The following is a 13,414-nucleotide window of genomic DNA, read 5'->3' as shown; positions in this document are numbered from 1 at the left end:
GAATACTCATACTTCGCAATGTTGTCCATAGCTTGTCATGATCCATACAATCGAAAGCCTTTGCGTAGTCAATGAAGCACAGGTAAACATCTTTCTGATATTCTCTCCTTTCAGCCAAGATCCATCGGACATCAGCAATGATATCCCTCATTCCACGGCCATGTCTGAATCTGGCTTGATCCTCTGGAAGTTCTCTGTCAATGTATGCTTGCAGTCATTTCTGTATTACCTTTAGCAAAACTTTACTCGCATGGGATATCAAAGATATTGATTTCCGCATTCTGTTGGGTTACCTCTCTTTGGAATGGGCACAAATTGTTGAGAATAGACACAGCAAAACACACCAATTCAACAATTTTTGCATGTACAATTTGGTGACATTGATTAAATTCTTCAAGGTGTGTTACTATTTGTATCCTTCTTTTCTGAGTTGTTCCTAACCCATAACATAAACTCACTGTCCTTTAAACTTAGAATTTCTTATCTCATCTTTTCTGTTGCTGTTGTCAATTTGACCCCATATAGATAGCTCTTAAAGGATCTCTGGTAGCATAGTGGTTATGAATCAGGCTACGAACCTTAAAGTCAGCGGCTCGAAACTACCAGCCGCTCCATGGGAGAAAGATGAGGCTTTCTACTCCAGTAAAGATTTATACCTTCGGAAACCCTGTACAGGGTCGCTATGGGTCGGAACCGACTCGATGGCACTTAACAACAATAACAACAAGATAGCTCTTAAAAGAGCACAGTGCTCAAGGCAGACATTCTTTACTGGCTAAGCTAAACTATTATTTGATTTTATGAAGTCTTTAAGAAATATTTTTGGCTTAAGTTTTAAGCTTTAAAGATAATTTTAAGGCAGTAGTTTGGGGAATTCATCTAGCCTTCATGGCTTCGATAATTCTGGATTCCAAGAGAATTTTAAATTTATTAATTTCCCCCCTTTTGATCAGGATTCTTCTGTAGAATCTTTGATCAAAATATTCAGTAATGGTTGCTGGGCACCATCCAGTTCTTCTGGTCCATTGCAAAGCGGGCAATTGTTCATGGAGGGAATTAGCTGTACATTCCATTTCCTCTTCCTTTTACTGACTCTCCTTCCTCTGTTGCTCCAGGCAACAGTGACAAATTGCTGTACCTTGAGTGGCCACTTGCAAGCTTTTAAGACCCCAGGCACTATGCCATGAACTAGGAGGTAGAACAGAAGCACTAAACATGTTATTAGGCCAATTAACTGGGATTTTCCATGAAACCATGACCCTAAACTTCCAAACCAAGGAATTAAATCCCATGAGGTGTTTAGTTATATACATAGTGGCTTTAGCAGCAACTCTTTTTTTTTTGTCATTGTTGTAAATATATCTATCACATAACTCTTGCCAATTCAACTTGTGTAAACATGATTTCCAAGCACGTTTATCCTTAGCTCATGAATTCAGAGCTCACAAACAGACCTTTTAGTCTGGCTTCATCATTTCTGTATCCTTTATTTGACTCATCATTTGGTTGGTTGGATTTCAAAGGGCTTTTGCCTGAGGTATTCCTCAAGTTCTTTCAGTGGAAGTTGTTGTTGCTTGGCAGGGGATGGACTTCTTGGGTCATGCATTCTTTCTCTCTGAGCTCTATAATCATTGTTCCACTGTTGTTGCCATGGGAAAATCTCAGAGTAACCTGGTTTTCCCCACTTTTGTGTTGCTTGTTTTCCTTCATGAATGCTAACTCCTCTTTTCTCTTTTTCTTTCCTATTTTAATGATAAAAAAATTTTGTGTGAAGAACCAGGAAATAATACCCAAATAAAAGCTTTGTTTAATTCAAATGTTTTTCCTGTTTTCTGCTATTTGCATCTGTTGTTGAATGTTTCACTTGTATGTTCTAATTCAGTGATTTGATTTTTTAATTTCAGTTATTTTTCTTTTAAAAAGTTTTTTGTTTATTTTGGTGTTGTTGTTGAGAATATACACAGCAAAGTACACCAATGCAGCAGTTTTTGCATGTACAATTTATTGGCATTGATTACACTGTTTGAGTTGTGTAACCCTTCTGGCCCTCCTTTTTTGTGCTGTTCCTCCCCCATTAACTCACTACCACCTAAAGTTCCTGTCTACTCTTTCAAGTTGTATTTGTCAATTTGCTCTCATATAGATAGCTTTTAAAAGAGCATGATACTCAAACTATTTTTTTTTTCTGTTTCAAACATAAAAATTCCATTTATTTATCTATTTATGACACAGTACACAAGAGGCAAAGTGTTTCACATCATAGATTTCACTTCCAACTCCTTGGAATGCTAATTTCTTTGGCTGAAAGGAGAGACTTGCCAGGAAAGCCGGGCAATACTTAGGCCACTAAAATAAGAGGGGTGAGGGGCGGGCAATGCTGACAGCATCTTTGGAGGGATGGGTCCAAGGGCTGTTAATTGCAAGTTAATTTTCTAGCACTGTTAGCTACAAGCAGAGGGAGCAGCAGTTCTGGAGGCTCCTGCCGTGTCAGGCTTCAGTCATCCCCGCCACACAGGTAAAGCACTGCTTTCTGGTAGTCGCTCTTGGTGTCTTGCTGGATGTAGTAATACAGGGATTTGCTGTACTTCCTCTTGAATTCAGACCTAGTTTTTAACATGTCCACTTCACTGTGGGAGACCATAGTCCTAATCAGGACCTTATCACGAGTACCCTTGCCCTTCAAGGAATCATACAGTCAGTCAGCAAAGTACAGGGGCTTGTTCTGGATGCACTGGACCAGGTTCAGGAAAGCATTTTCCAAGTCTCCTTTGACTTCCTTCTTGATGTTCTCCAGCATGTCATAAGGACTTGTACCTTTCAAATACTTTCTGAAGGTGGCACATGCTCCGTTCAGTCATGATGCTAATCCACTTGGGAATATCAGTTCCTTTCCTCTTCACTCCGGCATCATGGAGATGCCGGGCATCTTGGTCCATCAGCTCATAATCAATAACCGAACCATCTTGGGCTCTTCTACCCTTGGCGAGGGCAACCATCAGCTTGCGGAAGTCACCGGATGTGTCCGAAACAATGTCCTTCTCCAGGTCAGTCTTATACATTTCTTTGTAGACTCTGTTAATTTCCTGCAGCTCCTGGTTGGTCCTCAAGCAGATGATCTCAATGAGAAAGTCCTCATCGGTCACCAGCCCCTTCATGGAGGCTTTCAGCTCGGAAGCGTCATACTGAGCAGATGTTTTCAATAGGCCCCAAATCACTGTCTCCAGGTGGACAGACAAGGCTGACTTCAGGGCTGATGCAAGTTCCTTTTTCATCCTTCTCTAGCAGGCGAAGGCAATATCCTGTCTCTGTTCATTGCTGTGGTTGGTCAAAATGTTGACGATGGTGACTTCATGCATACCTTTGGTCTTGATGGAGGATTCAATGTTCAAAGCATCCGGCTCAGCATCAAAGTTGATGTAAGCTTTGACTGACCCATATGCACTTGGGGGTGTGGAGTGATCACCCTCCAAGCTGAGCTTGCATAGAATTTCGTGAACCATAGACATCTTGAAAGAAGCTGGGCAGGGCACCTAGAGCTGCGAGTGTCCCCAGATGCTGAGCCTATTGTTTGGTTTTAAGAAGACTTCAGGTGATAATTTTGGTTTAAGTTTTAAAGATAATCTCAGCTCAATAGTTTTAGGGGTTCATCTAACCTTAGGCTCCAGAATGCCTAGATACCATGAGAATTTGAATTTCTATTTTGCATTTCTCCCTTTTTATTAGGATTCTTTAATCATAGTGTTCAGTAATAATAGCTGGCCGTCATTCAGTTGTTTTGGTCTTATGGCAAAGGAGGAAGTAATTCACAGAGGCAATTAACCACACATTCCATATCCTTCTCCTATTTCTGATTATCCTTCTTCTTTGATTGTCCCAGGTGAATAGAGACCAATTGTGCCTTGGATGGCTACTAGCAAGCTTTTAAATCATTGATTGAATTAAACATTTTTCTACATTTACTTCAGATCACTTAAAATAAGTAAACTTATGAATCCTATTAAAGGTCTCTTTGTCCAAGTCCCTATTGCACTATTCACTATCCTAAATTATGTGATTATGATTCTCATGATTAAAGGATTAATTTTGATCATATGTATACATATTCATAAGCAATATATATTATTTATATGATATCATAATGTATACATCATTCTGTAACTTCTTGTTTAAAAAATGAGATTTATTTGTATTTGTGAAATCATTCAGTTTCACTGCTCTGTAGTATTTTATTGTAGAACATCTAGTTTATTCTTACTCCTGTTGGTATACATTTTTCCTGTTTGTAGGGTTTTTCTTTTATATTAAAAAACACTATTAATTAAAAATTATCCATATGGGATTAAATTGATGACAGCAACTTGAAAAATTAGATAGGAAACTTACAGGGCAGTGAGTATATGTTAGTCAGGGAGGAATAATTCTGAAAAAGAGGGTGAGAATGGTTGTACAACTTGGAGGAAGAATGTAATCGATGTCAATGAATTGTACACGGAGGAATGATGGTGTATGTTCTTTCTACTGTGCATATTCTGAACTACAATAAAAAATAAAATAAGTTAAAAACATATATTACATAAGGAAAAGAACTTTTAAGGTCTATTATGTTTGAGAATATATTTTATTAGGCCTTCACATTTGAATGACTAGGTATATACAAAATTTCATTAAATACTTAAACAAATTACTACTTTTTCTTCTTGCATCCAGGCTTGCTGTTGCAAAGTTTCATATCAATTTGATTTTTGTTTCTTTGCAGGTGATCTACTGCTTTTGGAAATGCTTACAATTTCATCTGAATTTAATGGTCTTACATTTCAATATGGAGTTCTAGTGTGGTGCTGTAGGATAAGAACTGGACTGCTAACTGCAAGGTTGGCAGTTCAAACCCATCAGCTACTCCTCAGAAAACCTATACAGGGTTGCTGTGAGTCACAACTCACTTGTTAGCACTCAACAACAACAACAGCATTTCAGTAGAACGGTTTTGTTGTTCTTAGGTGCCATGGAGTTCCATTTTTGCTCATAATGACTGCATGTGACAGAGTAGAACTTCTCCATAGGAATTTTAGACTGTAATCTTTATGAGGGAGTCCTGGTGAGGTGCTGTAGAATAAGCACTGGACTGTTAACCAGAGGTTGGTGGTTTAAACCCACCAGAAGCTCCTTGGAAACTCAATACAGGGTAGCTATGAATCAGAATAGAATCAACCGCACTTAACAACAATAACAACAATTTCACTCAGCATAATGTCCTCAAGGTTCATCCATGTTGTGCAGTTGCTTGCGGCTTCCTTGTTATTCTTCAAGGTAGCATAATATTCCACTGTGTGTATATACCAAAGTTTGTTTATCCATTCTTCCATTGATGGGCACTTAGGCTGTCTCCATCTTTTTGCTATTATAAATAGTGCTGCTATAAACATTGGTATGCATATATCTACTCGTGTTATAGTTCGTGTTTTTTGTGCATAAATACCAAGTAGAGTGATTGCTAGATCATAAAGTATTTCTAGTTCCAACTTTCTGAGGAAGCACCATACTGTTTTTCAGAGTGATTGGACCATATTGCAATCCAACCAGAAATGTAGGAGGGTCCCAGTCTCTCCGCATTCTCACCAGCATTTATTGTCCTCTACTTTTTGAACTTCGTGGTTATTGCTGGTGTGAGATGATATCTCATTTTTGTGTGTGTGTGTAGATCTTTAAAAATTTTTTAAATTAAAAACCAAATAACTGTTTTTTGTTTGTTTGTTTTTTTGTCTTCAAAATATGTTTAATAAAACTATTTCTAAAATGTAAAAAAAAAAGACAGCCAAGCATCTTAACATTATTTCCTCCCTTTTGTCCATTCCATCCGTGTCACAAACCCTATATCCCAGAGCCCTGTTTTTCCAAGGTTATGCATACATCATTATTTACCTCTGTCCCACTTACCCCATACAAACCTGTCTAATTGTTTTCCCATCAGTCTTGTCCTTCCATTCCCTTCCTCCTTCTTGTGTATTGCCTTCCTCCCCAGCACCCACACTATCCTGTGTCTATTCCCTACCCTGAGCTCCACCTCCCCCTCCCTCCCCTCACCCCACCACCTGCATCCTGGTAACCAGCAAAGAATCCCCCCACCACCCCCTTTAGTATGGGTTCTTTTTCCTAGTCTTTTACAATAGTGGTCTTACAATGTATTTCTCCTTTTGTGACTGACTGATTTCACTTAACATAATGTCCTTAAGGTTCATCCATGTTATGTGGTAGCTTACAGCTTCCTTGTTATTCTTCAAGGTAGCATAATATTCCATTGTGTGTATGTACCAGTTTGTTTATCCATTCTTTAGTTGATGGGCACTTAGGCTGTCTCCATCTTTTTGCTATTGTAAATAGTGCTGCTATAATCATTGGTGTGCATATATCTACTCATGTTATGGCTTGTATTTCTTTTATTTTTAAAATTTTTATTGTGAATTATGTGATAGTTTACATGGGAGAATATTAGCTTTACATTCATCCTATCATATATTGTTTCATTGCCAAGGTTACAATCCTCTCCATGCATCATCAACCAACCAAAGGGTATACACTACAAGCCTGCCCCCCTGCCCCCCGGTCGTCATCACACAGCCCCTCTCCCTTTCTGGGGCTAAAGTCCCCAGCCCCTTTATCTCTCCACATCATCAACTCCTACTCCATCTCTGGCATCACTGCTTCTCTGGGTAGAATCCCGCTCTCCGCTCTTCTCCCTTGATGGTTCCAGGGACCTCTGCTCCTACACTGCAAAGTTAATCATTTCCCTCCTTTTGCTATAAAACATCTAGCTTTACATTTTCAATCCTCACAATCAGTTCTGATAACAATTATTCACTGTTGTATCACAAGAGAACTAGCTATATCTCCTTTCATCAGCTCCGCCCAGACAGATTGGATACTACTCAGTGGAGATTCTACCTTCCTCCACGCCCTCTGAATCTAGCCTTCCTCTTGAAAGCTTGTAAGCTAGTCTCTTCTTGCCTTTGTGGTGGTGGTTGTGGTTATGTGCCATGGAGTCGGATCTGATGCATAGTGACCCTTTACAAGGTTTCTGAGGTTACAAATCTTTACGGGAGCAGAAAGCCTCATCTTTCTCCTAAGAAACAGCTGGTAGTTTCAAACTGCTGACCTTAAGGTTCGCAGTCTGATTCGTAACCACTATGCTACCAGAGCTCTTGCCTTTGTAGTCCCCCCAATTTTGGGTAGCCAATGTCCAAGTTGCCCATCCCTGTCTACTATGTGTATGGAGGGGGTGGGAATGATCCTCGCTGTAAAGATTTGTTCCCTTTTTTGAGCTACTGCATCCATAGGTGTAGGTCAAGTTCATCAAATTGTATCAAATTACTCTTTTTTTCCTCTTCTTTCTTCTTCTAGTTGAACTCTGGTCATCCAGTCATTGAAACCAGGTCAGGTGGGTATTATCTGCAAGTGTGGGTATTCTTATGCATATGCTGTCTCTTCTTTGAGGACTAAAGTGTGCCTGACCAAAGCCATGGTATTTTCAATAACCTCATATGCATGCAAAAGCTGGACAGTGAATAAAGAAGACCATAGAAGAATTGATGCTTTTGAATTATGATGTTGGAGGAGAATATTGAAAGTACCATGGGCTGCCAAAAGAACCAACAGATCTGTGTTGGATGATATACTGTAGAATGCTTCTTGGAGGCCAAGATGGCCAAACTCTGTCTCTTATACTTTGGACATATTGTCAGGAGGGACCAATTGCTGGAGAAGGGTATCATGTTTGGTGAGGTGGAGGGTCAGAGAAAAAGAGGAAGACCCCCAGCGAGATGGATTGGCAAAGTGGCAGCATTAATGGGCTCAAGCGTGACAACGATAGTGAGGTTGGTCCAGGACCAGGCAGTGTTTCATTCTGTCATGCATAGGATCGCTATGAGTTGTTACCGACTCTATGGCACCTAACAACAATAACATGAAAAGCAAAAAATCTGAGACGCTGAATTATATGAAGAAGAACATGGCATCAGGATTGGAGGAAGACTCATTAACAACCTGAGATATTAAGGTGGTAAAGGAAAGAGGACTTAAAATACTTACTGTTGAAGATCAAAAACCACATCCTTCAGTATGTGTTGCAGCTTATTGTAAAGAAAACAAAAATTCTCACCACTGGACCAATAAATAATAAATGGAGAAAACTGAAGTTGTCAATGACTTCATTTTGCTTGGGTCCACTGTCAACACTTATGGAGGCAACAGTCAAGAAATTCAGTGATGTATTGGGCAAATGTGCTGCATAAGACCTCTTTAAAGTGTTCAAGAGTAAAGATGTCAGTTTGAGGATTAAGTTACGCTTGATCCAAACCATGGTACTTTCAATAGCCTCAGCTGCGTGTGAAAGTTGGACAATGAATAAGGAAGTCTTGATGAATTGATGCATTTAAGTTTTGGTGTTGGAGATAAGTATTAAAAGTACCATAGACTGCTAGAAGAACAAACAAATCTGTGTTGGAAGAAGTACAGCCAGATTTTCCTTAGAAATTTCATTTCATCTCTCATACTTTGGACATATTATTGGGAGGGACCAGTCCCAGTAGAAGACCTCCAATAATATGGATTGGCACAGTGGCAGCAGCAATGGGCTCAAGTTAATGATTGTGAGGATGGTGCAGGACCAGACAGTGTTTTGTTCTGTTGTGTATAGAATCACTATGAATCAGAACGACTCGATGGTACCTAACAACAACAACAACAAATATATCTTTATATTTTCTTTGCAAGGATGCACGGTCGCTCAGTGGCTAAACACTTGCCTACAAACAAAAGATTGGAAGTTTGAACCCATAGGAGAAAGATGTGGCAATGTGTTCCTGTAAAGATTTGCAGCCTTTGGAACTCTGTGGGGGCAGTTCTACTCTGTTGTATGGTCATTATGAGTCAGCAATGTCTCGATGGCAAAAGCCTTGGTTTATGACTACTTTACTATTTTTTGAAATGACTTTCTGTTCTTATTTTTATCATTAACTACCTTCTTTCTCTTTTTGAGGATATTTATTAACATTTAAAATTCTTGGTATATCAATTAAAAATTCTTCAAATGGCTTATGTTGCTCTTTAAAAAAATACATATAATAGCTATATACCTGAATTTCTGGTTATTCTGGTTTGTGAACACATGATTTCTCAGCTTTCAGAGTCTGGCAATGAGTATTTTTCAGCTACTGTATCTGGCAATGAATATTGGGGCTAATCCTCAGTGTAGACAGCCAAAGACACCAGAGAACTGATGTCACTGTTTGCTGCCACTCTACCAGGCAATATTTATGGGCAAGAATTTGTCTTGAAACTTTAATAATAAAGCATCTCTGGGAAGAAGTGGTCTCCTTAGGCTCTAAGGACTTGGAGTGGGGAGGAGACTTGACTTTCTCCAATTCAGTCCACACTCATTTCCATCAGCTACCTATCCCAACAGGGTTTATATGCTGCCCTGTTTGTAGATACTGGTCAGGACTCTTATTTTTATTTGGAGGCGGTAATATATCTATTTTCCATACTCCCCTTTTCTCCTCAAACTTTTTATTATGAATTAAGTGAAGGTTTATAGAACAGACCATCAGTTTTATATTCAACAAATCATACACTTCATTTCATCTCAATGAATACAATCCCCTGCATGCAACAACAGCTATCCCACTTCCTCATGTGTTTCCTATTTCCATTCCTCCTCCTTTCCTAACTCTTCTGAATTTTGTCTTTAGGTAAATGCTGCCCTTTTGATCTTGAACGGTTGGCCATTCTATGGTGTGCATATATCTCACTAGTGTAGTTGTCCCCACTATATACATATCTATTTCTTGGCTGAAAATTAAGCCATGGGGTGAGTTCAGTTGTAGACCTGAAGGGTGACCAAGGGCCACAGTCTCAGGGTTCCATTAGTCTCTATCTGACCAGTTAGTGTGGTCTTTTTTGTGATTTTGAGTTTTGTTCCGCATTTTATCCCACTCCACTCAGAACTTTTGAATATGATTCCTTTTAAAGCATTTGGTAGTGGTAGCAGGGCACCATCTAGTTCTTCTGGTCTCAGGGTCATGGAGACTGGTGTTTCATACAGTTTATTGTTTACAAGCATCTTCTATTTTTGTCATTCTTCTTTCCTCCACACAGGGAGAGACCAATAGTTGCACTTTAGATGACCACTTGTGAACTTTAAGGATATCAGTTGCTACTCACCAAAATAGAATGTACAACATTTTCTTTGTGGATTATGTTATGCCAATTGACCATGGTGTCTCCTGAGGCTATGATCCTGAGACCACAGGTTCAGCGACTTGTTTCATTCCCTCTTTGAAGTATGTGTGTTTTCAGCCTCAGTGTCAATTGGCATAACGTTGGCATGGATAATTTTCAGACTAAGACAGACTAGGAAGAAGGTGGGATGGATTACTTCTGAATGTTTAGCCATGAAAACCTTATGAATAGCAGTGTAACACTGTCAGATAGCAACAGAATATTGAATATTGAAACATGGTAAGTAGCAGCAGAATATTTTCAGATATAGTGCTGGAAGATGAGCCCCTTAGGTTAGAAGATACTCAAAATATGACTGGGGAAGAGCTGCCTCCTCAAGGTAGAGTTGACTGTGATGACACATATAGAATAAAGCTTTAGGGACCTTCATTTGCTGATATGGCACAGCTCAAAATGAGGAGGAACAGCTATAAATAATCATTAATAATCAGAACATGGAATATATGAAATATGAATTTAGTCAAATTGGAGGTTGTCAAAAATGAAATGGAACACATAAAGATCAATATCCTAGGCATTAGTGAGCTGAAATGAACTGGTATTGGCCATTTTGAATCTGATAGTCATATAGCTTATTATGCCAGGAATGACAATTGAAGAGGAATGGCAACACATTCATCATCAGAATGTGCATTTCAAGATCTACCCTGAAGTATAATGCTGTCTGTGATTGGATAATAGCCATACGTCTACAAGGTAGACCAGTTAATACCACTATTATTCAAATTTATGCATCAACCACTAAAGCCAGTGGTGATGAAATTGAAGAATTCTACCAACTTCTTCAGCCTGAAATTGATTAAACATGTAATCAAGATGTATTGATTATTACTGATGATTGGGATGCAAAAGTTGGAAACACAGAGGAAGGATTAATAGTTGTAAAATATGGCCTTGATGATAGAAATGATGCAGGAGATCACATGATAGAATTTTGTGCGTATCATGACAAGCTATGGATAAAAATGTGAAGGATGGGTATTCTAGAACACTTAACTGTGCTCATGAGGAACCTGTACATAGACTAGGAAGCAGCCATTCCAACTGAACAAGGGGACACTGAATGGTTTAAAATTAGAAAAGGTGTGTGCCAGTGTTGTATTTTTTTTTTACCATATTTATTCAATCTATACACTGAACAAATAATCTGAGATGCTGGATTACATGATGAAGAATGTGGCTTCAGGATTGGAGGCAGATTCATTATCAACCTGCAATATGCTGATGATACAACCTTGATGAAAGTGAAGTGGACTTAAAATACTTATTGATGAAGATCATAGACTACAGTCTTCAGTATGGGTTGCACCTCACTGTAAAGAAAACAAAAATCCTCACAACTGGACCAATAAATAGCATCATGATAAGTGGAGAAAAGATTGAAGTTGTTAAAGAATTCATTTTGCTTGAATCTACTATCAACACTCATGGAAGCAGCCGTCAAGAAATCAAAAGATGCATTTATTGCATTGGGAAAATCTCCTGCACAAGACCTCTTTAAAGTGCTCAAGAGCAAAGATGTCGGTTTAAAGACTAAGGTACACCTGACCCAAGCCATAGTACTTTCAATAGCTTCATATGCATATGAAAGTTGGACAATGAATAAGAAAGAAAAATCAGAGCCTAGTCTTATTATAGACTTCTTTCTAGGTAACTTTCTATTTTACCTGAGCTGCTCTCAGGATTCTTTCCTTGTTTCTGGTTTTGAAAAGTTTGATTATAATTTGTCTTGATGTTTTTCTTTTGGGGCCTATCCTGTTTGGAGTTTGTTTAGCTTCTTGAATTACTGTCCTTTTGTCTTTCATGATGTCAGGGAAATTTTATTCCAACAAATCTTGTACCGTGTTCTCTGGAATTCCAGTCACTTGTAAGTTCTTTCTGTTGATAATGTCCCACTTAAATCTTTCTTCAGATATTTTTGTTCTTTTTCCTGTTGTTCCTGTTAAATGCCATTGAGTCATTTCAGATTCAGACTCATATGAATTTGATCCTGTACAGAGTTTCCAAGGAGCAGCTGGTGAGTTTGAACTGCTGACCCTGTGGTTCAAACTGACCTTGAAGCCCAATGCTTTATCCCACAGCAGATGAATATTGAGAGATCTTTCTTCAAACTCAGTAATTCGGTGTTCCATTGATTCAATTCTTCTTTACCCTTTTAGTGTATCATTTATTTCTGAAGTCTTAGCGTCAATCTTTTGACTTTCTAATTGTGGTTTTTGTATGTTTCCATTTTTTCATTTACGAGGTCAGTTTGGTTCCTGAATTCTAAAGTTTTGTCCATGTTTTCCTTGATTTCATCTGTAGTTTTCTTGATCGTTTTTTCAATCTGTTTGATTTGCCTAAACAGCATTCTTTGAAATTACTTATCAAATTCTGATACCATTCTGGTGTTATATTTTCTAACTCTGTATTTTGATGTGTCTGAGACACTCTATCTTGCTTCTTTGTGTATGCTGAAATTACCTGTTTTCTCTGAGACACTGTAGTGTTGTATTTATATTTAATTGATGATTGCATATATTGGTGTGTTCTCAGGCACTCACCACCTGTCTCCTGATGGATGTGGTAGAGACTGGAAGTGTGTACGCAGTTTTCTGTTCACTGTTTGTGTAGTGTAGTTCATGATGGGTATATACCCTCTGGAAGCAGGGGTGCTATGCCCAGTGCCTGACCCCATGCAGAACAGAGGCTGCTTAGGAGAGGGTGCCATTGGCTACTTGGTTTGGCATGGGTGGGGACTATCCATACCCCACTACCAGAAGGACACAGGAGTGAGTGAGAAGTGTATCCCCTTGACACTAACCTCCAGCTGCATCCAGTGCCTGCAGGCCACTGTTTCAACAATTGCTTGCAAAACTCAGCAAGGCCACACTGCTCCACCCAGGCCCACATCTGCCCACTTTTCTTCTCTCTCACTGTTTCTGTTCAGCTTCCTCTTCCAGTCAGCACTCAATTCACTTCTCTGACCTATCCTCTGATGCTCAGGGTTCCAGGATCATCCTCTGTATTCATTTCACTGAGTCTCCCATGTTTTTGTTGTAGAGTGTCCACTCAGTACATCTGCCTACTCTGCCATCTTGTCTCAGAAGTCTTTGGTTGATTTGGGTAGATTTATACACTT

General features: G+C 39.0%; 1 pseudogene; it reads right to left on the bottom strand.

Moving 5' to 3' along the window:
* Window positions 1-2,494: 2,494 nt before the first annotated feature.
* Window positions 2,495-3,554, bottom strand: LOC102832991 (annotated as a pseudogene).
* Window positions 3,555-13,414: the final 9,860 nt, after the last annotated feature.

The sequence above is a fragment of the Chrysochloris asiatica genome, unplaced genomic scaffold, assembly GCF_000296735.1.
Source record: "Chrysochloris asiatica unplaced genomic scaffold, ChrAsi1.0 scaffold00042, whole genome shotgun sequence".
Taxonomy (NCBI): domain Eukaryota; kingdom Metazoa; phylum Chordata; class Mammalia; order Afrosoricida; family Chrysochloridae; genus Chrysochloris; species Chrysochloris asiatica.
The sequence above is the reverse complement of the archived record's forward strand: the minus strand, read 5'-3'. Positions and strand labels throughout refer to the sequence as shown.